Genomic DNA, 27025 nt, shown 5'->3' on the forward strand with positions numbered 1-27025 from the left:
AGGCCACCAGGAGTCGTCCCAGGCGGAGGGAGAGGAGCCCAGGATGAGGACCTCCGTCTTGTCCGAGTTCAGTTTCAGGCGGCTGGTCGTCATCCACTCGGCTACCTCTTTCATCCCTTCGTGTAGGTTGGCTCTGGCGGCGTCAGGGTTGTTGGTCAGGGAGAGGATCAGCTGGGTGTGTGTTCTTATGTAACACAACAAGTGCTATGTAAAGCGCTCTGATACCCGTTCCCGGGTCAAGTTTGCGCTATAGAAAACTCATTAAAAAAAAATCTATATTTGAAATTACAAACTTCAAAGCTGGACAAATTTCAGTCAGCCAGTCAACAATTCTTTATTTGGCTAACAAAAGCCTTGAAAGCACTAATTAAATACACCAGGAGCAATTATTAGAGCAAGACAATGGAGTACCATAAATACACAATGAATAAAGTTTACACATATACATTTACCTAATACCACATTTAAATGGAGGGTAAAATAGATGTATGGCCCATTATTAAAAGACTATAAAAATTCAGCATATAAAATTTGTTAATAAAAATAAATTCTTGTGTATTTCATCAAGAAAGGTACGAATTCAACTAGACAAAAGGCATCTTTCTCTTAATTCTCATAGCACCAGAGAAATTGCTAGTGATTCCGATCAACCATAGGAGAGGAGAGAATCTGCAAGTATAGTAATGCTGGGCTTGCTTGGACAATTTGACATGGGCTCAGAAGTGCAAGAATATATTTTTACGTAAGTTTGGACTTCAGTGAGTTCAGCTCCCCTGCAGAAGAACTTACACCTTTCAGCCTTCTTCGAGCCAATTGTCATGGTATGTGATTCAGGAGTCCTACACCTGTCCTGGCAAACAGCACTGCGTCATCTGCATACAGTAGTGTGGGTATGATTTTGGTGCCATCGATCGGAATGCCTCTACTTGTAGCTGAAAGGATGTCCCCTAACTTGTAAATGTAGAGTGTAAACAGTAGGGGGGGCAGGATACACTCCTGCCTGGCCCCCTCTCTTGACAACCCATGAGACTGACTCAAAACCATCCTCATTGTATCTCACCACTGCACTGGTGTTATTATGGGCAGAATGTAGAAAGGCCACTAGACCCACCTCAAGATCCAGCTCCAAAAGAACTAACCGTAGCTTGCATCTGTTGACATGGTCGAAATCCAACGTTGGGTTCATAAAGGTTATGTACAAAGATCCCTTTTTGGCTGTTGTATACTTCCCCACCAACAAATCTAGGTTATTATACTTGTCTAATGTCCCGTTCCCCTCTCTAAAACCATATTGTACGTCTGAGACAATATTAAAGTTGTCCAACCAGGTGGTTATCCAATCCAGAACCACATTTCCCATGATTTTTGCAGCTGAGTCTAGGAAGGAAATTGGCTGAAAACATGCTGGATTGTCCCTTGAGCCCTTATTATAAGTAGGTATCATAGTGGTCATTGACCATGGTTAGGGAAGATCACAGGAAGAGGCCACATTAAACACTTGTGTAAGGATCCTGGCCCAGGTTGGAAGTCTGCTTTATACATATCAGCCGTGACCCCATCCAGGCCTGGCGCTTTCCGTCTATCTGTGGCCAGGATGGTTTTTTGCACTGATGGAGCAAGGATTTGCACGTTACGCAACTTGCTTGTATTCATGAACCTCGAATAATGTTAACGTCATAATCAACCTGTTTGTCTTATTAATATTGCACTTTTACACTACACAAGGGTGTCCCCGCGTGGCTTGCCTATGTGTTTACTAATCCTAACTACGCTTGCACCTAAAATGGTCGCTGCTATGCGGGATTCTGGTCTGCGCATGCGTCGGTCATACCCATGTGATGTGACGCACTCGCAGTTCTGGAGGGAACTTGTTGCTCATACGCAGTACAACTAAAATGGCCGCTTTGTTTCTCACATGCTCTCCGCTTGTACTGCTGCTTTTGCTCAAGCCATTTTGTTCTGCTTAACTCCTAATGCTATAGTTATAATAAAGTAAGGGATGTAGTATAGCCAATCATGGTATACAGTGTATTCATTTTTTCTGTGTTTCTAAATTGTTTTCTCTTACTTTTCATGTAAAAATTGATTCTTGTATAGCGCACTACTCACCCGCAAGGATCTCAAGGCGCTTGTAGGAAATCCGCTGTGGAACCCATCCTAGCTTTCCCTGTGAGGCGTCCACTCCTGGGCACCCCCAAGGTGGAGGCCAGGCATCCTTAGCGTTGTAGGGGCTGTTGTGGAGATTAATCAAGCTATTGCCCAGAGTTGCAGAGTGGGACTCCATGATTGGAATAGGCACCGGCGAGAATGATCAGGTCCGTGGAATTTTGAGCCCAAGACCCGCCGAGGCGGGGAATTGAACCCTGGTCCCAGGCTAGGCTTCTGCATCAGGGTCTGCCGCTCTAACCATTGAGCCACACTTCTCCACTATCGATCTTTGCGGGCCTGGGAGAGGTGTGCCTCTCCATCTTTGAAGCCCGTGCGGTACTAATCACATGATGAGGGAAAAGAGAGTCTTGCAGCAGTGGAAATCAGCCAGCTGGCTGCTGAAGCTAAGATGCTCCTGGGAAAGTGACCCATGCCCAGCGAGAAGACATCAACTCGTACCTGCACTCGATACATTTTGCGATATTTTCTGTATGCTCTATTGTATTCTGAATTTCTATACCATGGGAACTGGAATGTAAGGGGTGGGTTCGAAAACTGAATATTTAGTCTGGGAAAGTGAAAATTATAGGTGGTGTCATGACCTAACCACCTCTCTTGTCCAATCCGAAGTTGGGGATCCTTTCACTTGCAACATTGGTGGGTGGTACACTGACCCGAAAACAGTATAACTAGCCAGGTTCAGCTAGAGAAATTGTCCGATTTGTCCGAATAGCTGACCTGTCACTGACCCTACGAACTCTATAGGTGATTGATACAGAGAGCTGTGGAGCACTCTGTCCGTAATTTCCACAAACTCAGTCTGGGGTGGAAAGACCTTAAGTGCTGGCGAAGCACTTTGCTGGGAGATTCGAGAACGCAATCCGGGTTATTGGCAGATTCCTTGCAGAGAGGGCGTAGCGCAGGCGTTGCATCCGAAGCTGCAGGTGTTGGTCGTAATCTTTGGTGAGGCCAGTCCTGATTCGAATCCTGAGGTTGTCCTGTCCTGACTGTCCATGAGCTGTACCTGCTCGCCTACTGGCATCCAAAGTCCTTGAGGGTCCTCTCCCGCCTTTTTCCAACTGACCCGTGGCCAGGGTTAGTCTATCTTCTGTCCTAGGTAAATATAATCTCCATGTGGGTGTTTGTCTATCTAAACTTTTTCCTCTCTCCCATTTCTTAAATAAAGCAAACTTGCCTATGTAAATTTCTCTGTAATTTGACTCTCACGTAAAGTATTTTATTAGCATGTTTCATATCTTCTCCCTACCTATAGTCAAATAATGAACTGTTATGCTTATCTAGTGTGTTCCACTCTTACCCTCCCTATAGAAAATAAGTACATCTTGAAAAGTTTCATTTTCCTTCTAAATCGTTAGTATGATTCGAAATCAGCATTGATTATTATGTTCCTTTTCCTTACCCGCCTTTAGTAACGTCGTGAAAGTCTGTTAGACAAAATTAGCGTGCCCCTTATTTCCCTTTTCCTTTATTTTTCGAGTTATAGATGATTCTTACTTTGATCCATAGCTATATTATATTTCTAATCTTAGCTATTGATGTGTTGATCTGTGTAAATTTCATTCTCATGGCATGGGATGATGAAGATTAATTAGATAAAGGTGTTTAAAACTTCTTTTGTTTGTGGTTATTATAAAAGTGCAAACTTTGTATATGGTATTTTGGTTTGTGTTATCTTCCTACCCACTGATAGCTCCTGATCCGTTGAGATCTTAGGTACCTGTGACAAGGAGTGGTAAGTCAGGTACACGGAAATAAATTAAAAGAACAAGGATTACTGATAGCGTTGTGTAAGTTACCTGATTTGTAAAATATAGTGGTAAACAACGTTATGGGCCCAGGAGCGTATATTTGGTAAATAAGAGTCGGGTGACCTGCGCGCTCTATCAGCACCTCTTCAGTATTAAAATGCAATAGGGCACTATCTATACCAATGTCCTAATATATCGGACCCCCAGCATCATCCCCACTGTACATCACATCAAAGTGTAGAACCCATCTTTCCGGAGCTATGGGACAATCTGTTTTGGCGTTTGCTATATGTGAAAAGAAGACTACTTCCCAAAACTTTGTACTGTCTGTCAGCACACTAGCCTCTTCAAGTGCCTCCCAAGCCTGGGCCCTAATGATATTCTTCCTATTTTGGGTTGCGGATTTATAGGCCCTCCTAGCAGATCTAACCAATGCCTCATTCCTCTGGCTTTGCTTGAGTGTGTGGATTAAGGGGCATATTACCAACGTTAAGCGATATTTAACGCTAACGATGCTTAGCAACAAATTTTTTAACGCTAAGCATCGTCGGAAATTATCGCAGAGATAACTTGCTATTAGCAAGGACTATCTCAGAAGTGATAAAAATCCTCACGCTAACTGCCAATTGAGAGATTATCGCTGGAAAACCAACGATAATCTCTCAAAGTTTGGCGTTAGCTTGATGATAGGGGCTCACAAACTTAGCCATGATATCCACCTTCCATAGGATATCATGGCTAAGTCAAGAAAATACCAGGTGTAAAAAAAGCAGTGCTATCCGCGGTTAGCGCTGCTTTTTTTTATCACTAACAGGGTAAGCGAAATCCTTGATAATAGGAGAAATGTCGCTTAACATCATTTCTCCTATTATTTTTCTCTGGAACGCCCTCTTTGCATCTCATTAGAGATGCAAGGGGAAGCGTAGAGAAAAAGGGTGCTAACATGCAAATTTGCGTGTTAGCACCCTGTTGCTGATAGGGAGATAATTTTATCTCTGCTTTCTTGGCTTTTAAAGCCAAAAAAGCGGAGATAAATCCCTTGATAATATGCCCCTAAATTCCTATGGGCCCTAGTGCAGGTGCCATCAAACCACCTTAACTCCTTGCGGCCTTTGGGCCTGTTTTTAATCATTAGGCCACTGATAAACACATCAAATGCATCCAAATGCATCCAAAACCCCTCTGTCTTGTGATCTTGTGTCCATGCAAAGCAGAATCTATTCAGTACACTTTGCTTATAGGCTATCTAAAAAAAGTCTCTGGTACCACCTTAGTCCACTTTAACCTGTGAGTTTGATCTTTTGTGCTTAGGTCAGAGTTTAGGATGTGCCTGCCCTCCCGTCTACAGGCTTCAATACAGTACACCAGTTCAAGCATTAGAGGGTTATGTTCACTATGAGTGGCCGAAGAGACCATCAGCTTGTGAACTGCAGGGGCTAGGGGATCAGCGACCATTATGAAGTTAATAGTACTAGAAAAACCCCTGCCTGCAATAATGGGGACTGATGCATCCATTGCCTGTAGTTCTAAACTGAACAATTTATTTGCAGCCAGTAATTTCTCTATTAAAAGGCCTGATTCTGTATGTTTAAGGTAGGCCACTAAAGGTAAGGCATCAACGTGGCTCCTCCCAGAAATACAGCCCAAATGACAGAGATGCGTATTAATGTCACCTAGGATTATGGCCTCATAGTATGAATCTTCCCTCTCACCATATTGTTCAAGGAACCTCTCCAGTGCTACTTGATGTTCAGTAGCAGAGCTTCTACAATAGGACTTGGAAAAATGTAATACTAGCAGAGGGGGGCAATTGGCAAACAACATCTCCATTGCTAACAGATAGGCTGATTGCAACTCTATGGTTCTGATGGAACAGGTGAGTTTAAGTGAGATCAGTAAAAGAAGATTTTCCAGTGGTCTACCTGCTATAGATGGCAAAGCACTTTTAAAATAGGAAGTAAAACCATCCAAATAAAAATTCTCAGTTGTGTCCCATGTTTCCTGTGGTGCAATTATGTGAAACATACTATCATCCTATGCCATGAAACATCATCACCTTTTGATCTAAGACCAGTTATGTTCCAGGACAAGATCTTCAGACAAGAAGAATCTGGGAGAACAGACTTTAGTTTGGGTGGAGAGGTTATAACTAACCCTGGGAGAAGCACTACACAACGCTCGCGTAGTTTTCGAAGTTTGCGCAACTTCGCACTACACAAGCTGCACTTAGCACAGTGCGAACACGCGTAGCGTAGTGCAGCGGTCATTTTTTGCTTGTTCGTGGTCCTCAACATCATGTTCACGACCGCGAGCAAGCAAAATGACATCCCGGCGAGATTCTCAACGCGGGGAGGTCAGGTTTCTCATTGCGAGTGGTCGCGCATGCTCGCGATGGCTCGCCATGAGAAACTACCAGTCCGCGTTGAGAAAGCTGCAGCTCGAGTAAAAATCTACTCGAGCGGCAGAAAACTACAGCTTGCACTGTCCAAGATGCCGATTTCAATGATTGCACAGTGCCGGATGCTTGTCGGCACAGTGCAATCATTGAAAACGCATCTTCACAGTGCAAACATGCTACTACGCAGCTCGCTTAGTGCTACGTGAAGTTCGCGTAGTGAGAAGTGCACTTCACGTAGCGCTACTTCACGAATTACGCCCACCCCTAGTGATAACATTACCCATCTGAGGTACAATACTCTGGCCCTGCAACTCAGCCCCAGAAGGAGGTAGTCAGTAATTACCATCTAAACCATCCTGTTCTTCCAGGGGATCAAATCTGTTGGTTAAGAGAAATACCATCCTACCTGTGTCCACCTGGGCCATTCTAGCCAGCCTTACGGTGTACTGTCTGGGGCAAATGGGGCGGAAGAGATTAGTTGAATGAAAGTACTACAGGGGAACTACCTTAATTGATGTATTAGAGGTCTGAAAAAAAGTACTCTCAATAAGTGCTTTGGCATAAGTGGGGTGTCTTGCATTAATTACTACACAGTCTCCTGCCATGTTTTTCCTAACCCTCTGGCCCACCCATCCCACCCTTCTGGCCATAATAAGGTGGGGGGACAGACAAGGCCCATTTGCTATGTTGCTGTCACACCAATGAGTAACCTTGTGTATAAGGTTCATTGTGGTTTCATTTGAACCTTAGGTGGTGGGGGGGAACTTCTAGTGAAATAGCGACTATGGGCGCTGACTCCAGGGCAACTCTAGGGAAGTCAAGAGACCTGCACCGGGCATTGGGGATGAGTTTGTGGTCAGTGGAGCAAGTTGAGTCCCCTTTAGAGATGCTACCCCAGTCATATTGTTCTTCTGTATAACCGTGTCCAATTCATTGTAAGAGGCCTGGGCTTTCCCATCTCCTTGAGTCTCCCTCTGAATCAAGCACTTATCTCAGTGGATCAACCCATTTGCATTGCAGTATTTGTTTGTCATGGGGAGGGTGTATATCTGGTCTGCATGTGTAAACGCATCCACTATACTGCCCCCCACAGCCATAAGGTTTGTGCCAGTGTGCATTATCACGGAGAAGGTCACCAGCTTCACATCAATACCTTACAGTCATGAACATATGGGGGCTATCAAAGTTTTAAGCAGGAGTTCCAGCATGGGGAATAACATGTCTATCAATCGGTCCATATCTGTCTTAACATGTAATGAAGGCTTGCTCTCTAGTTGGGACTTAGTAATTCTCTTCCCCCCAGTATTTTTCCTTTTGATTGGGGGCCCCACCAGGGCAAAGTCCTCTTCTAAAGTTGACGGCCCATCATTGCCGTTAGCGCTGTTAGTGGTCATTGTATAAAGTGCTAATGCAGGTGAGGATCTGGGACAATACCGGGTTTTGCATTCTTGTCAATATCATGATTGTCTAATGACAGCAAATCCTGGCTATGTTGGCTGCTTCTAGCGATAGCCTCCTCTCGGTCAGGGCTATCTTCTTAGAGATAACGTTGGTTGCCCTAATTAGGAACAGATCTATAGTAGTTGCATTAGCTTTCCCTGTTGCCCCAGCAGGTGATTTCCGTTTGCCCATTGTTCAGGGAGTACAATGGATATTAAGCAGTTCTGTTAGAGTCTGAGTGGCCTCCCTCAGCTAGTTATACGGGGCTCATAGGACAGGGCAATAGCAGCTTGAAACAGTAGCACAGATCACTAAAATGAATCAAGACTGCAAGCTGGAGAAGAGAGGACACTGCCAGGATTCTGGATTGTACCTAAATAAAGACCCACACAATACCTTAGTCCTTATGGCAAAACCAAGGGATGTGGACCAGCCCAGCATGGGTCGGCCGCGTACGGGCACAAATGGACTCACTCCTGGCCTGATCTTCACCCGGGCCAAGAGTGTCCCCCGCTGCAGGAGTCCTGATGAGTTTTTGACAAGCGTCTCTGGGTGAAAAAATAGCCAGCAGCGTACTGGGGCTCCCTGTTGCCAAGAGAACTGTAACTGGTGGTCCGCTCCGCTTATCACCGGAGCCACGTAGGGATCGATCAGGAGGTATTTCCTTGTAGAAATCGTGCTAGTTAGCACACCAGATCCTGACGTTTTGGCTCATGAGGTTTATCTACAACTCCAAAACAGTTGATCAATAGACAACGTCTTTTTTTGCTAGGTACATTACTTTTACCTGCACTGTAATTTTTCCTCACTTTTATTAGAAAATTCTGGTATTAGTTAGAGAAACGTGAGTAAGGTGGGGATTTGTCTCCCCCCCCGTCCTGAAGAAGGTGCTTCTGGCACCGAAACATGTCGACGCACACAAAAAGGAGGTAACGCACATTGTCAGCGTAGTGACCTCCCACCCTTATTTTTAACAGCACCAGCCAGGGGGCTTATTAAATAATTTTCAGTCACCCCACGAGCCAGGTTCTTTTTAACTATCACTATTTCCCAAACCCCACAATACACTCACATTTATTCAAAATACCCCCTCACCAACACCACACATAGTCAAACAAGTGCTCCCACATCTCCGTAGGTCGCAGAACGCCATACCCTGTAGAGGGGTACGATGACCCGGATGATGACGCATGACACCAAGGGGTCTGTTGGTGTGTGAGGGGACCTAAAAACATAAAGGTGTTCCCCACTGTGGAGGAGACACCCTTAATCTCAAGGAGTGGATTCTAACTGTTTATTTAAATATGCCCAGGGAGAATGAATCCATTCTGATTTCTCTCTCTCCCCCCCCCTGATTGTTAATTATACCGCTCCTTGCACAGGCAGCAACAGTGGCTCCCGTGCTGCAGGGCCCCTGATGGGCTTTTGACAAGCGCCTCCTAGCATGAAAACAGCCAGCTGTGTTTTTCATTCTGCAGCTCCCAGCTGCGAAGTGAACTGGGGCTTGGGGTCCAACCCTTACACAAGCAGCAGCAGTGGCTCCCATGCTGCAGGAGCCCTGATGGGTTTTTGACAAGCGCAAACTGGCATGAAATCAGCCATCAGTGTCCTGCGTCCTACGGCTCCCTGCTGTGAAGAGAACTGGGGCTAGTGGTCCACCCCTTGTTCAAGCAGCGACAGCAGCCCCCGCACTCTGGGAGCACTGATGGGTATTTGACAAGCGCCTCCTGGTGTAAAAACAGCTGACAACATACTGGGGCTCCATGCCACGAAGAGAACTGTAGTTTGTCTTCCCTAACCCTGATCTATGACTAGGGGTGAGTGTCTGAAAAGTTTCAGCTAAGTTGGCAGGGTATGCCCAGACGTTGGTCCCTTGCTCACTTTGCCACTTGATTCAGGTTAGCTTGGCTGGTGAAGGGTGTTACCCTGAAACCGGTCCCAGGTTGCTTGTTTCTGGCTCAGGGAAGGCCTGGTTTAGTAGTTCAGGCTAGACTGTTCCCATGAGGCACAGGGTCAAGACTGATTTGCATATAGCTGGGTCTAAACTGAGTTGGCGAAGTGAGCTAAAGAACAATGATGAATTCAACCCAGATCTTAACTGGGGGTGAGTGTCTGAAAAGTTCAGCGCTCCGTCAAACATTTCCTTGTGTTTTCTTTGCTCGCCCTAAGTTGGCAGGGTATGCCCAGAAGTGGGCCCTTTGGTCACTTTGCCACTGGATTCAAGCTAGCCTGGCTGATGAGGGGTGTTACCCCGAAACCAGTCTTAGGATGCTTATTTCTGGTTCAGGGAAGTCCTGGCTTGGCAGTTCGGGCAGGACTGTTCCCATGAGGCACAGGGTCAAGACTGGTTTGCATATAGCTGGGTCTGAACTGAGGTGGCAAAGTGAGCTAAAGAACGATGATGGATTTAACCCAGATCTGTGACTGGGGGTGAGTGTCTGAAAAGTTTCAGCACTCAGTCCATCATCTCCTTGTGTTTGTGTTCTCCCATACAGCCCCTGATACACTCTCTCAGTCATCCATAAAACCACTAAGACAAACACACTTATTTACAACTACTCACACACCCATTCACTCACCCATACTAATACTCACACACCTACTCACTCAGCCATAGAGACACTCATGCAACCAGTCATCCATATACCCATTCATGCACCCTTTCACAGCCACACATTCACCTATTCTGCTACCCTCACACTTACACACCCACCCATACCCAGTCACTCCGCCATATAGGTCTTTACATACACCCTCACTAAACTATTTACTATGACTCAAACACCCATTTAAACCAATATTCTTATAGACACACTGACAAATGTTTACAATGACGTACCAGCAAAAAACATATAGTTATTGTAACACTAAACTAGATAACGCGGTTTTAAATAGAACATTTAAAAAAGAGGGTGCATTTTAAAAAAATGACAAATTAAAAAGAGACACAAAATGTGCAATAGGTTCAAACAAAAAAAATAACATTTGTAGCATTGTTTGCCTTCCACATTTGCAGAAAATGGCTGCTCACCCACCGATATTACTGTATTGCACTTCCTCCTACAAGATACCCACATCTTTTAGGTCAGGGATTACTGTAGGGACTATTTAAATCCCCATGATAGCAATGTTATAGCCAATTTGCAGTTCTACGGTAGCAGGTGCTCTGGATGCCTCTCATTGTTTCTCTCTCTGCTCTGAAGAGATCAGTTGAGTGGATTGTTTGAGAGTGCTAAAGCATTGATATTGAGCTGTGGCTATATTTTTAATCAGTACCTCCATGCAATATTTTGGAACAAATCATGCACTTCTCTCTTATCACACCCTTTTTTATCACCGGAAAGTATAAAAAAAAGCCATCAATGCAATACTTTCATTACTTTTGGAAACCTCTTCTTCATCTGCAAGAGATCTGTGTTCTTATGAGTCTTGCACATCACTAGCTAATTTTTTTAATGCAAAAATTCACCCAAAATTACATGGGTGCACCTTCTTTAAATGGAATTGTGAAAAAAGACTACTAAACACAGAAGTAAATAAAAGCGGTGGGCAATCCTCTGTTGAGGCATGAAAACTTTTTCAGTTTTGGCCTAAAGTGTGGCTTGAGCGCTGGGGATCCAAGTTTAATTCTGGTGGGAGGCTCAAAAATCCTGTGATTCTGGGCAAATCACAAACACCCACATGCATCAATATCGGCATTTGCGAAATCTTATTTGCGAAAAATAGCGAATCGCAAATAAGAATTCGCAAAAGCCTATGCATCCTTTTTTTTGCAAGTTTTATGCGATTCTGTAAAAATCGCAATTTTTACCGATTCGCATGAAATTTGCGATTTTTCAATTGCGAATTCGCAATTCCCATTCATTCCTATGGGCTAAAAGGCCCATAGGAATCAATGGGAATTGCGAATTCGCAATTGAAAAATCGCAATTCATGAATGCATTTCAAGGGTGGAGAGGGGGGTCCAAAACCCCCCTTGCACCCATGAAATGTACTTTTCAGTACAAGTTACATACACACATGTCCTTAGGACATGTGTGTCTGTAATTGAACAGTTTAAAAAAAGCAATTTTAAGCATATTTAAACCATTTCGCAAATTACCACGAGGTTCAACCTCGTGGTAATTTGCACTTCCAGTTTCAAATATCGCAATTTAAAAAAAAAATGATGCATTGCTTTTAAGGAATCGCAAATTTGCAATTCCTTAAAAGCAATCGCATTTTTGGAATTCGGTAAAAATACCGAATTACTCAAAAATGCTTGCTGCATCCCAAAAACATATTTCGGAAGTGCAAACGGCCGAATTTACCGATTCGCACCGTTTGCACTTCCTAAACACGTTGATGCATGTGGCCGATAGTCTCCCTGTACCTAAAAATGAATGTGTCCATCTGTAATGCCACTAGTGCTCATGTAAAGTGCTACGATACCTTTGGGTCAAGTTCATGCTATATAAAACTGCAAAAAAACAAAAGAATCATATTCCTTTATTCATGTCTCACACGGTTCTCCGATGACTTCGCGATGATGTTGCAACGTTGCCACAAATACTGAAATATATATGAAATCTTGCATATAACACTACATTTCTTATGACTACAGAAGTTAAAACATAGTTTTAGTAGACCACTTACAGCAAATATAAGTTTTAATATGTCTACAAATTATTTTAAATTTATTAAAAAATCACGCTGATTCCACAAGGTTCCTGTGGTATCGGAAAATACATATCAGAATTGTTTGATAAGAATTTGAGAATATCCAAAAAATAATAAAATAAACTGAAAATTCTGCAATATTCAAGAAAAACATGCAAATTAAAAGAAAAACACTTAAAAATATAATGCACAGAAGGTCAATTCAGAGATTGCCTCATGGACTATAATTAAACATATAGAACAGAGTATGGACTAGTAATGTACCCAGCATAATAACACTAACTAATTACATTGTACAAAGTCCTAATATTTTGTACACATTTTAGAAAAGAAACTGGGGACTGTTCATAGAGAAAATATGTGTTCATTTTCCCTCATTTCATAGAAATTAAACATCAATGGGAACAAGATAAAAATGCACACATAGCAGGTGCCCCTCTTAAAACCCTACTTCTGTAAACCACAAATGATTGTCATATCTTGGGCTTAACGCAGATAAAATAAATGTGCTTCCTCATATGGTCCATGTTAAAAAATGCTCTGTATTCCTTACTAAATATGAATGCATTGTTCATCTATTGCAATGGAATCAGATCTACAGTGTCTGTGGCTAGTGGCTTCTTTCATATCATATCAGGTGCACAATCATACATCCACTCACTCACACATGCAGTCACTGACACAGCCACTCGCTCTCCTATACAGACACTAACACAGCCCACACGCAATGGTACGATCACTCACACACCCACTCACAGATCCACTAAGCCACTCACGTGCCCACTTACAAACCTGTAGAAGCAGTAAAACACCCACTGTGAAAAGTTACAGAAAACAGTTCAAAAATAAAATGCTGAAATAAATTCACTTTAAAAAATAACAGTTACAAGTATGTTATCGTTAGGAAATAAAAAATTAAACTTCGAAACAGGAATGTTATAGTTATGTTCCGATGTCACTGATACAAAACCAGTGAAAGTCAGCAGCTATAGTTACCTGAGCTAACTGTAAATTATGCCACTGCAATGCACTGCTGATGACCACACATATAACATCACTGATGACATGGTTAGTGACCTCACTGATGACATAAATGATGACATCTCAAAAAGCATAACTGATGACATCACTGATGACATCATCTAAAGAAACCGTACACCTCATATAACCTCTCAAACACCCACACACTCTCAACTACTCAAATACCCATTAACAATACCATATATATACAACCACTCACGCACCCATACAGCCACTCATACAACCAGTAACTGACACACATAGCCACTCACACAACTATACACTCACCCATACATCTACTCACACACAGACTTAATCAGCTGTACAGCCACTCACACTTACACAGGCCTAGTCAGAAATGTACTCACTCGCCTAAAAAGTCACCCATGCATGCACTCACCCACTCATACAGACACACACTGATATAGACAAGGACACTCTCTTTGAGATCGCACAGATAGTATCACTCATTAGTAGTACAACTAGTATACTAATCTAATTTATGCATCAGGTTAGTATATATGTGTAACACTCATAAACATTAAGGGGTCTATTATTATAGCGGGCAGTGATGTCATTTGAGATGTCATCAGTGATGTCATGAGTGATGTCACTGACCATATTATGAGTGATGTAATATGTGACGTCATCAGCAGTGCATTGCGGGCGCGCGAGTTGTAGTTAGCTGAACTAACTATAACGGGGAAATTTCAATGGTTTTGTATGAGTGAAATGTCCAGCTAATTATAACATGTGTGAAACCTATGTTTTTTTAGGGAATTTCTAAGGTTTTTTAAATGCTAATTCCTAACTATAACGTGTGAAACCTATGGTTTTTTCATTGAATTTCTAAGGTTTTTTAAATGCTAATTCCTAACTATAACGTGGCTGAAACCTATGGTTTTTTCAGTGAATTTCAAAGGTTTTGTAAATAATAATTTTTAAATGTATTGTTATATTTTTTATACCGATTTACTACATTATTTTAATATATTTACTTATAGAAATTTTATTTTTTAAATCACATTACATATTTTTAATATAAATTGAAAAAAAAGTTTTGTAAAATATTGAAAATGTAATATATTTTTTTATTAATTTTTTTTTGAATTAATATATATTTTATATATCAGGCAATGGTATCCTATGGAAGGAAATTCAAGTTACTGGTAAGTACAGTTAAATTTACTTTTCAGGAATAGTAGTGAGCTAATTTGGGGAATTATTTCCTCTTCAATCCTGAGGTCCCCTGTGAGCCAACTAGCCCACCAGGTACCTCCAGTATGCGCCAGGCGGCCTTGTCGCTGAGAGGTGTCCAAAGGGCCCACCCCTTTTTACAACACTCTGCAACACAGCTCTGTGGCGCTTACTGGAGATACCTGTTGGACTAGTTGCCCCGTAGAGGACCTCTGGATTGAACAGGAAATAATTCCCCACTCACAAAACCTCAAGCCCTGCCCCCTACCTTCACCACTGTGTAAACGCGCCCTGTAGAGTGTTTTAAGTTGGGGGATTACGTCCCCTTGCATACAGGGGGTCCCTGGTGGCCAACTAGCCCACCAAGAACCTCCAATATGCGCCAGGGGGCTGCATTGCAGAGAGGTGTAATGAGACCACGCCCTTTTTTACACCTCTCTGCAACGCAGCCCCCTGGATCGTTTGCAGGGGGGGAACCAATTCCCCATGCATACTGGGGGCCCATGGGGGCCAACTAGCCCACCTGGAACCTCCAGTATGTGCCAGGGGGCTGCATTGCAGAGAGGTGTAATGAGGCCATGACCCTTTTTACACCTCTCTACAACACAGCCCACAGGCACGTTTGCAGAGGGGTAACTAATTCCCCTTGCATACTGGGGGTCCCTGGGGGCCAACTAGCCCAACAAGAACCTCTAGTATGCGCCAGGGGGGTTGCGTTGCCGGGAGTTGTAATGAGGCCATGCCCCTTTTTACACCTCTCTGCAATGCAGCCCCCTGGTGCTTTTTCAGAGGGGGAACTAAATTCCCCTTGCATACTGGGGTCCCTGGGGGCCAACTAGCCCACCAGGAGACTCCAGTATGCGCCAGGGGGCTGCGTTGATTTGCCCCGGGGGCGGTGGTTCAAGGGGCTGTGAGGGGGGGATTGGGACCCCCCACACTTGTTTTTTACTATGCCCCTGGGATTTGGTCCCCCAGGGGGTAATTTGAAAAAAAGCAGATCGGGTTTAAAAAAATAAAAAGGGTCCTTGGGGGTCCTTGTGGGATCACCTGAGCAGGCCTAGGGGGTCACGATGTTTCTATCCTGCCCCCTTTTTGCGTTCTACACATTTGTTTTTCTGCTTTCTTGTGCCTCGGTCTACCGAGCACAAGATGGCTGCCAACACTTCCTGGTTTGGAGTGTTCACAGCCAATGAGCATGCAGCTTGTACTTGGAAAGGTGCTCGTACAGTACTCGAACGGTACTCATACGTACGCGTACCCCGTGATTTTTGTAAAAAGAAAAAAAATTGGGGGGGGCCTTGGGGGTTCTTGTGGACCCCCAAGCGTTCTACATGTTTGTTTTTCTGCTTTCTTTTGCCTCAGTCTACCGAGGCACAAGATGGCTGCCAACACTATCTGGTTTGGAGTGTTGACATACAGTTAATAGCCAATCAGCATGCAGCTCGTGCTCGGAAAGGTACACGTATGTACTCGTACGGTACTGGTGCCTGTACGCATACCGTACGTGTACCGTAAGCGCCTCTAGATATACGTATTATTTTACTTTAGTTTTTCTCAAGAACTACTGAATGGATTTACACCATTTAACAAAAAGCGTGATCTGCGAACCGAACTCTCCCTTTTTGCCAAACTTGGTGTATTTCCGTTCAGCCTTTTGGGCTGTAGCCCTAGCTAAAGGTCCTATGCTAAATTTCTTGGGGAAAACACATTTTGGACCCCCCTTTTTTCTCGGCCCCTGCTTCACGAATCACCCCCAGGGAAGGAGAGGAGCAGGCCATTTTCTTGGAGAAATTCGCGAAGATTCGTCCACCGGCGCCTTAATTATTCCAAATAGAATGTTGCTGATTTCCTATGTAAACTAGGTCCTAACTATAACTACCTACTGGCGACCGCCAAAAGTTAATATATATACATATATATTTATTTTTCAAATTAAACAACCAACCAAACGTTGAATGAATGTTATCGTGTGGTGAATATGTCAGTGACAACATTAAAGTTTTGAACTCAGAATTCAAAAACACCCTTTACTGGGGCCAAGTATGAAATTGCAGGGGGGGGGGGGATGCAATTCCTGCATGGTGTGGCATTCTGTAACCCCGGGGACCCCTTCCCTTAGGGTTGGCTCTGTTGTAGTGTCCTGAGGACCCAACCCCTGAGACACTACAGATTGATTTCCTGCCTGCAAGAATGTCTAATGTTCCCCCACCCAAATTCACTGAAAAAAACAAAGGTTACAGGTCCATTGTAGTTATGAAATGGAACTTAAAAACCATAGAAATTCACTGAAAAAAACAAAGTTTACAGGACTTTATACTTAGGCTCAGATTTCACATTCACAAAACCAGTGAAATTCAGGAGTTATAGTTAGCTGAGTTAACCATAACTCCCCCCGCAATGCACTGCTTATAACCTCACATATTACATCACTCATGATATAGTAGGTGACATCTCTGATAACATCACTGATGACATCTCAAATGACAGTTGACCTACAATCCAGATTAATGACTGAATGTGTAAAGAATCTCTATTACGGCTTGACCCCATTTTTCTTGATTGTTAATGTTGATAAGCAGGTTGTCAGCATATGACGATATCTCTGGCTAATAAAACCCCATGACCCAAATAGATTGTTTAATCATCTTCACCTGCCGGTCACCCACTATTGCAAATTAGGGGGGACATGGGGCAGACCAAATCGTTGAAGGTTATGACCCCCACCCTGACCTAGTTTGTATTCCTAAATCGATTACCTTGATGTAGAACAAAAAGGTTGATCTGAATCCCTATGCTGAAGGAGTGTAAACAAGTAAATTAAGGAAAGGATATCAAAAAACAGGACCGCAGGAGTGTGCATCCGACACCCCAGCTGAAGGGTGTTAAATGCTTTTCCATATGTTATGTCTAGTCACTTTTTGTGGAATAAATCCACTTTGGTTTGGATGTATCACAGTGTCTATGATTGTTGCCAGATAGGTCACCAGTACTTCAACCAACATTTAAACCTATATGTCAGTTAGAGAAATTGGCAGTATAAATCCTGATTTCCTGCTGGATGTCCAGGTGTCAAGATGTTTCCAATATGTGCTTTACAAAAAGGTTTTGGAAACTGCCATAGCCTCCTGTCCCCCGAAAACAGCTCCAACAGTGGTTGTTGCATTTCTGAATTGAGATATTTGTAAAATGTATTTGGAAAGTCATTGGATTCAGGTGACTTGCCTGATAACATTTGCATTGTCACCTGAAGAGATCTCCTACATTGTGATGGCTGAGTCTAGCATTGTTACCTCCGAGTCACATAATCTCAGTATATCAGCCTGGACAAGTACATGAGTATGGTCTCTGATTCACTCAACACACGATTTTAATATAGAGAACTAATGCGTTCTGCAAATAAATGTGCAGTGTAATCAAGAAATGTGTATAACTATCCACTTTCCCCTTCAAAGTAAAGAATATGTTGAGCTGTGTCATCTCTACATGCCGGCCAGAGCATGATGTTGCCAGTCTTATCCCTGTGGTCATATAGCCAACTCTACATCACCATCTATGTCTAAAAGGACATATCTTTGCTTGTTTGTCTGTAAGAACGTGACCTCAATTGTAGATGTAAAACAGCGAAATCAAACCTATGATGATGGCCCATAACTGTTGGCATGTCCCGCAGTGTCCCTACTGCTCAAGAGATATCGCATTTGGGTCTAGCATGGACCAATTGGTCCCTCAGACTTTGTCCTCTCTTAAATGCGAATAATGGGGGGGCAGTGTGTCTACCCAATTTTATGTGGTTTCACATCAGTCACTTATTATTTTCACCTTTTCACTTTTTCAGCACTGCTAGTCAATTGCCACTTGACACCTAGTTGCATCACACCAATACTGGGACATAAATGTGAGATTAGGCTGAGTTTTGCCAAATTTACCGAGGGTACAACAATCTACCTTCATGGTGAAGGATCCCAAATGATGCAGGGTGGTACAGGTCGGTAATCTGATGGGAATTATTTCTCAATGAGAAAGTACCCTAGGTTTGATTTTGCTGTTTTACATCTACAGTTGAGGTCACGTTCTTACAGATACATAGTTAGTTTGTTGGTTCTCTTTGACCCATTGCTACTTTTTGTTGGTAGATATATATGCATAGGGGTAGTAGCAATGCCTGGTCGGTAAACATCCCCCAGGACCCCCCCCCCCCTTCCCTATTTTTTGTATTTATGGGTAGTATTTTAAAAATGTTGTTTAAAATGTAATATATTTTAATAATTTGTATATATTTTAGGAGTGGGATGTTGGGTTTAGAGGGGATAAGTGTGAGTAAGGTAAGGTAAGGTAATGTTTTATTTGTAAATAATTAGTTAAAATCTTTACAAAATGTAAAACACCAGTAGGAGTGTTAAAAACAGTTGTCAAAAATTATTCTTTTTTTTTTTTAAAAGAAAGTTTGCAATGGACAGTTCAAGGTTATCCTTAGGTACTAATACAGAACTTCAGGCGATACTAAGTCTTCTCCTTACTGAGTCAAAAAACTTCACAACCTGGCAGCTCAATTTGATGTTACTAGTAGTAAAACATAGTTTAACTGCCTGCCTGCAGGTCCGGACAGCATGTGACTTAAAGGATGGAAACAGAAGGGTGAGCCTCAAGTCCCTCAACCTAGGGCATATACAAATAACGTGGACAATATCCTCTTTGCCGGACAAACACAGGGTGAGTAGTAATTTAAAAATGTTGTTTGAAATTCAATATATTTTAATAATTTGTATATCTTTAAGCAGCGGGATGTTGGGTTTATAGGGAATAGGGTGGGTAGTAAATTTAAAATATTCTGGGTATTATTTATATTTAGTAATATTAAGTACATTTTAGCTGTAGTATATATGTTTTTATGGTATTTACTTTTTGAGTTATTGAAGAATGTTTGTGTAAAATACAATTCTAATATTTATTTACAAACATTTACCATAAAAAATGATAATTCAAAATTATATTCTTAGCGAAACAGTTATTGTAAATGTTGTTAGATAAAAATTATTATTAATAGTTTAATACATTTTACAACATTTTAAAAATATTTATAAGTTGTAACTTAAATAATATGTAAGTGTATAAAAGTATATTAATACTTTTTTGACAATTTTGTTAAGGATTATTAATTATAGTAAAATATTATTTTTGATGAAAATTAAAACATGACAACAATAAAAAAAATTAATTCATGGCAACATTATTCATGTACATTTTTAAAAGTAATACGATTTAGTAAGAATATTATAAATTGTATAAGTTATTTAAAATAATCACAATTTATTAATTTTTTTACAAAAGTTGTTTACAAATCTGAATTGTACAAAAAAGTATTAATATTTTTTGACAATTGTAAGAAGGATTATTATTATAATTAAATATAATTTTGCAAACATTTTACGAATGTTATATAATGATTGAAGCTTAAGAAGTTCAAAACACTTTTATGGTCGATTTTTAGCTTGCTGTAGTTGGTTTTTGAAGTAATTAGCTTGAGAGATTAATATGTGTTTGTTATAGATGTTCCTTAGTGATCTGAGATGTTTGAGATGTTCAAGGGCTCGCCACTATCTTTCGACTAGTCTCAGATTTCTTCTTTCAGCATTTAGTCGGTCCAGTTGCAAGGGGCAATAGATTCAAGTTGAATAGAGTTGGACTTACCGATGATTATATCTAAAGGTGCTCCCTTGATGTGAGTAGGCCTATCGCATATTTTGGTTAAACTGAGGTCCATTAAGAAGGTTTTAAGGCTGTTGACTGAAGGGTCATTCATGTCATTCAGTGGAGGTTAATATCTCCAAGGAAGATCAGGGGGCTATGAAGATCAGCAATATTTGAGATAATTTCCATAATCCATTTGATGAAGGAAAGGTTGTCTCGTGGGGGGTTGGGAGAACATGAAGAATTGTCATACTTGCCTATTGTTAAATGCAAACTCGATGCATAAGTCTTCGCCTGACAAAAGAGCAGTCAGTTGTAGTTGTTTGACTACTAGATCGTTAAAGTATATACAGGCGATACCTCCATCGTGCCCACTAGAACTGTCTAATCTAATGATATCGTAAGTAGGAGGGACTAGTAGTTACATTTCAGGCGCAGAGGAGTCGTTTATTTAGGTTTCAGTCAGCATTTACAGATTTGGATCATGTTGTAGCAGTCGTCCACATGATACTGTGCAGATCTACCAGACGATGAACCGCGCTGATCAAAGCACTTATTCGAATCTGACGAAGTGGTAGAAGGCTCATTTTGATTCTGAGTGACACCAAGACCTCTACCACGTGAAGCCTGTTGGGGACCACTACGACCTCCTCAAGCCGAAACACCATTGTTTCGGTCACGTAAAACTGGACAATTAAACTTCAAATGGCCCTCACCCCTACAATATGCGCATTGATTATATCCAAGCATAGATCTCGGTGTAGAGGAGTCAGTACACGACTGCGACCTAGAAGACTGTGATTGCGATCTATTTTGCTGCTGTGAGTCATTTTGATTCGAGCGCGGAGGTTATGCTTGTTGCAATAGGACTTTAGTTTTAAGGTCCTTCGTTTTCTTATCTGCACAATCATTTTCCTCCTTCTCCCTATTTTCGTAATATTGAGCCGTGGCTAATATTTGAGCAGAGGTTGAAACGGCCCACGAACTTTCAGAATTTTTCAATTTGTTGCTGAGTTCAGGCAACAAATTTGATACAAATTTATCTACGAACAATCGCTGACCTCCCTCAGTACTCATATCCTGACCACTGTGATCGATGAATGCCTCCTCAAATCTCGTAAAGAAATCGGAGACACTCTCGTCCTTCTTTTGCTTGCACGCGGACAGTTTATCCCAATTAACTCTCATTGCTGGCATAAGTGTCTTCATAAGTGTAATTATCCTCTGGGGCAGATTCTCAATAATCTGTTCGGGCTTAGCCCCACCAACTTGTCGTCCGTCGGCCGCCGCAAGAGCAGCCCAATCACCACCTAACTCGGCTACGTGATTTTCTTGACGGATTTTTGCCCAAATTGGTTGAGGTACGACGTTACCAAACAGCATGTCGATATCGGCAAAGTTCATGACAGTAGCATCTACTAATTGGGATAACTCCTTATAATAACCTGCCGGATTTTTGCTGGGGTCAGGCAAAGTTTGTTTCACCTGCAAAACTTCCGACCGCTTCCATGGGAGGTGTATCCAAACTCTCTGGAAGTGTGGTGGTATAGCAGGATTAGCAGTCGCATCACCTGGCATCCACACTGGGGGAACTTCTCGCATGGGATACTGACCAGGTGTTGCCATCCACTCCTCGGTTTCATCCTTAAACAATGCTCGAGGTAGTACTGTAGATCAAAAGGATAGGAGACGCTCTAAAGCACGTCGAACATTACTACCCACAATCATACCACTCGAAAACTGATTCTGGAGTTCAGTCATTTCGGACGGCACATTGTCTACCTCATCAGTATCCCATACCTCTCGTAAGGATATACACATTTCCTCAAACACAAATCTCTTCGTGGGCTCATTAAATTGAAAGAACGTCTCAAAAACCATGCGCGGGATACCTAATCCAATTACGCGACATTTTCACTAACGTATCACTCTCCCTACCACCAGGAATTTGGCTTCGTCTTTGAGGGACATCAGAAACATCGGACCCAAGGATCGGTCCAAATGGAGAGTAAAGATTAGCAACAGCATTAGGTATGCGACTACGGACAGACGGAGAAGAGGAGAGAAGTACAGGGGCAACAACATGAGGAGTAAACATAGGAGCAGTAGGAGCAGTAGGAGTAGCCAAGAGAGCAGAAGTAGCGGGGACAGCAGACTGAGAAGGTATAGGCAGTGGAGCAGTAGGAAGAGGGGCAGGTAAGGGAACAGGGACAACTTGAGGACCAAGAGGATTCGGAAGAACAGGACCAGCGACAGACTGACCAGCAGCTGCCGGAACAACAAGTTGAGGAACAGGAGGAACCACAGGGGCTGTAGTATCCTGTGCGTATGGAGGTGGTGATTTCAGTAGATAGGACAACAAAGGGTCCTCTACCGCTTCCTCTCCCTTCTTATCAGTACTCGACGGTAAAACTGGATAACACTTATCCACCGCCATATGTTGCAGTCTAGCAAAAACTTCCTTTTCCTTCTCTTCTTTGTCTCGCTGGAACTGCTCTGCATTTCTCATCACCGTAACGATACCTTCCCTCTTATTTTTCTTAAACTGTTTAATTTCTTTCTGCTTGGTCTCTTTGCACCATAACCGGAAGGAATCAAACATGGCCGGCCTAGATTTCTTTTTAAACAATTTTGCTTCGAGATTATCCAAAATTGGAGTTTCGAAACTACCATAAGGTGGCCAACTAAGGACACCATCGTCTTTAGAGTAGCGGATCCAATAATCATTATATACGGTAGGACCCACTCCATGGCGACTATAGAGCTCATATATCGGAGTTCCAACTGGAGGTATCGGACATGAGTCCTCCAATCGGGAATCCGCACCGCAACATTTAAAGCAACCAAACAAAGTACTACGGCCAGGCATCGTGCACACTAACCGAGTTTACAAACTTCAAGGGTTATCGAATTACGATGTCCTCGCTAAAATGCAAGACCCTCGGTTTTTGGCAATTGCAATCGTCAAATAAAACCCAACAACTAAGAACCGATAACTAAGAACCACAAATGCAATGGAACCATGCAAACAACCAAGTTTCAACAACAACCAAGGACTCTTGGGAGCGACCCACAAATACTTAACTGAAAGAGCAATGGCGTCACCAGGAAGGCCCGTCTATCGTCTCGCTGTACAAAGGACTACGCCAGGCGCCAAAACAGGTCGACAGTCAGGGCATCAGTCCGTCACAGCCGTCAGGAGGCAGGGACCTTCGCGGGAAAAGTCTTCGGACCACTTATTTCGACAACAGGATCGATGAAGCGGGATGCACCTTCCCTTGGAGATTTCACATGAAGTTCCTCACTACCGTCGGGCTTTGGACCGGTACCGCTGATGTCGCCCCACGTTGGGCGCCAACTGAAGGACTGGGCTATTCTAAGGCCCAGCGGTGCCAGGGAACAACACCTGAAACCTTCGTGGGTTACCTGTTCCGGCGTACAAATCACAGAGACACGGGACACTTCCTTCGGCGTCAAAGATCAAGATTTATTTACTGTAGGGAATACAGAGATCGCAAGAAGTACACCATGTGTAGGTTCTAGGAGACTGCTTCAAATTGCAACAGGGGATCGCTCCTTTTATACATATTTTAGTCATAGAACAACATGGTGAACAAAAGGTTACAACTCAGTTCCCACAGTAAACTTCAAAAGGGTCACTTTCATGTATTCAGGAGCCCGGAACATAATTACAGTAGCATCGCCGGTTCCCAACTGTAAAAGTACGTTATCCCACCACTAAACAGACCCTCCAGGATATCGCGTTTTCGCGATTTCGCGATTTGCCGCGAAATCGGCACTTTAGTAAAAATGCCGCGATTTTTACAGAAGTGCCCGCGAAGTCGGCACTTTTGTAGGAATCGCGGTATTTTTACAAAAGCCGCCTATATCCGGAGGGGGTCTAACTTGCGTTGCTTATTGGGGCGGGCGGGAAGGACACAGAAGCATGAAAGAATACCTTTCAGGGCTTAATGGGGCATTAGCAGCTCACTGCGACGGGCTTTGAAGTGCCCATCCCGCATCTGGCTCCCCGCTGGAGACCCTCCCGGTGACTGGGGTGAGGCCCCGCCCTCTCCCCTGGAGCCGAGGGTCAAAAGAAAGGGCGATTTACAATTTAGTGAATGTCCCTCTGCTCAGCACATCTCTTGAGATGGGTGTTATTTATACTCTGAAAGGGGGGGGGGAGTAACTCAGACTCGGCCTTTCACCCGTGCAATGTTAGTAAACATTCCGTAATAGGGGTGGTTATTTTCAGTGCCTGGGAACAGCAGGAGTGCGAAATGAGCATCTTCGTACAAAAAAATAATATTAAGTATTATTCCATAAAGGCTGGCCCCACGCTCTCCGCACATCTGGTCTGGGGCGTTGCTCTGCGCGGAGCCTGGCAGCATATCCTGGGCCGTGCGCTCCGGGTGTGAGAATGGGCAGAGTGTGCCCACCCTGGAGGCGAGTCTTGGCCTCTGCCCTAGAGAGGCCAGAGCCCGCGTGATGCTCGGGTGCACTGCTCACGAGAAACTGCGAGGGCAAACGTGGCTCCATGTTTCCAGGCAAGCCAAAACACGGAAAACTCAGAATTTCATCGGAAACTGACCGGAAGGAAAGTTATGACACCCGAGCCCATCCGTCGATATCTTAAGAAAACGTGCTTCAAAAATAGAGTGCAAACGTATTTTTGTTTCTGTATTTCCTATAAGGAGTTAGACCTTTCATTGTAAATTATAGTTTGAGGCATTTCTCTCAGAATTTGCAAAAGCTTACTGGACATTGGGATAGGAGCCCATTTCTGTTGGCTGTTCACTCACTAAATTGTTGTCCTTCACAAGATGTACAGACAGATTTTGAACCTGTTTCTATCAGAAAGATATTTTATGTTCGAATCATACAGGCAAAATATCCATTGATTAACACACAACCTGCAATGGCAGTCTCAAAGTAAATGCACAACATTTTAGGTTTCCAATTCTTTAATAAGATGTGCGACGTGTCACGGCCATAAAGTATTTTTGCTTTGTAGCACCTCGAGTACTGTACTCCAAGGCGCCCGGTTTGATGAGCGCGGACACGTGAGGGTGGGTACCTATATATAAATATTGATGGCATGCCCATGTAGAAGGGGCACTCGAGCCTTATGCGGGCCTCAAGCTGTAGGAAAAGGGAATTACTTAAACCCACAATCAAGAGTGTTTCTATGGAGGAATGCTTACATTAGTATACATACATAGCTTCATGTTGTTAAATAACTAAAAAAAAATAAGATATCTGTGTTTGTTGTAGGAAAAATGGCCAAATAAAATGCCGCAAAATTGCCGCTAAATTTCCAATTTTGTGCCGCTAAATTTCCATTTTTGTGCCGCTAAATTTGCTAATCCATGCCGCTATATCCTGGGGGGTCTGACTAAATACATTCCATTCCGGCTGTAAATGAGTTTAAGAAAAGAGACAGAAACAGGTGCAAGAAAGACAAAGATAGACAACAGATTGAAAAAGAGTGTAGGGGCAATATCGGAAGCACGATTGCAGGATCAAAGGATTCGTGCCAAAGCATGCACGGCTGAAACAATAGACCGGCACGGCAAGATGAGCCTCGAGCGGAGCCATCTGCCTTTGCTGTGTCATCCCCCTCATCATAAAGACACCCTCAAAGGAACACGTGTCTTCTGCAAGAGCTTGGGAATCCCAGGGTCACGAAGCGGACAGTGTCCGTTCGTTGGCTACTTGAGGGCAAGAGACAAAATGGATGCCATATCTAAAATGGAACCCGTGGGTTCAGATGGAGAAGCCCACGAAAGACGAATGGTTCAAGCCAGCGTAGCGAAAACGCGTACACCCACTAAACTCGTCATTTGCGGTTCATAGATACCAAACTCGCCCATATTCGAGCGAGTCGAAAACACCATTATGATTGTCACGGAACCTCAGTATAGCAAGACCATGTGTAGAAATGGAAAGGCTGCACTGTTAGAGAGACAAGTAGAAGTGCAGGAAAGGTAGGTCTGAAAGGTAGGTCTCGGCTAAGAATCTTTCCAACATGGCCACCGCATAGAGATCATGAGGTTCCAGGCTTGGGTTAGGACCTGCTTGTAGTCCTTCCTTACTTTAGATGGAGAGTCCTACTTTACTTTCAATGGAACTGCAAGTAACCCGTCTTTTTGCAGTCTCTGTTTGGCAAAACCACCATATTAGCAATGAGGCTCTCCTAATTGGAAAAGCCTGCAAAATAGTGTAAAAACTACCCTTTCGCCCCATAGCAAACGTGGCGGAAGGCAGGGGCCAGTGCTGTTGGACCAGCTGGTCTGGAAGCTATCCCTCAACAGCCCTGCATTCATGCAGACATTCAGGGCTATGAGCCAGCTGCAGCAGTGCCTTAAGTCTGGAAAATGAAGGTGTTGAATCAAGGAAGGTTTGGCAAGTCAGTGGAGCAGAAGGGGTAGCAACTCTGCACTTAACCACTTCTGCAGTGGCCACGGAATCTCTGGTGGTACCCACCCACATCCATCGGTGCCAGATGCTCTGCAGTGGATGCAGAAATTATCTGCATGAACAGAGTTATTGAGGAAGAACGCCTGCATCCATTGGAGTACAGCAGGTCAACTACCCATGAATGTGGTGGTTGAATCAAAAAGCTGGGTCATGCACTCAGGGGGTGCAACTAGCCAATGTGTTTCAGGTCACTTGAAATCAAAGGAATGATCTGCAATTATCTACA

This window comes from Lissotriton vulgaris, chromosome 3_2, assembly GCF_964263255.1.
Source record: "Lissotriton vulgaris chromosome 3_2, aLisVul1.2, whole genome shotgun sequence".
Lineage (NCBI taxonomy): Eukaryota > Metazoa > Chordata > Amphibia > Caudata > Salamandridae > Lissotriton > Lissotriton vulgaris.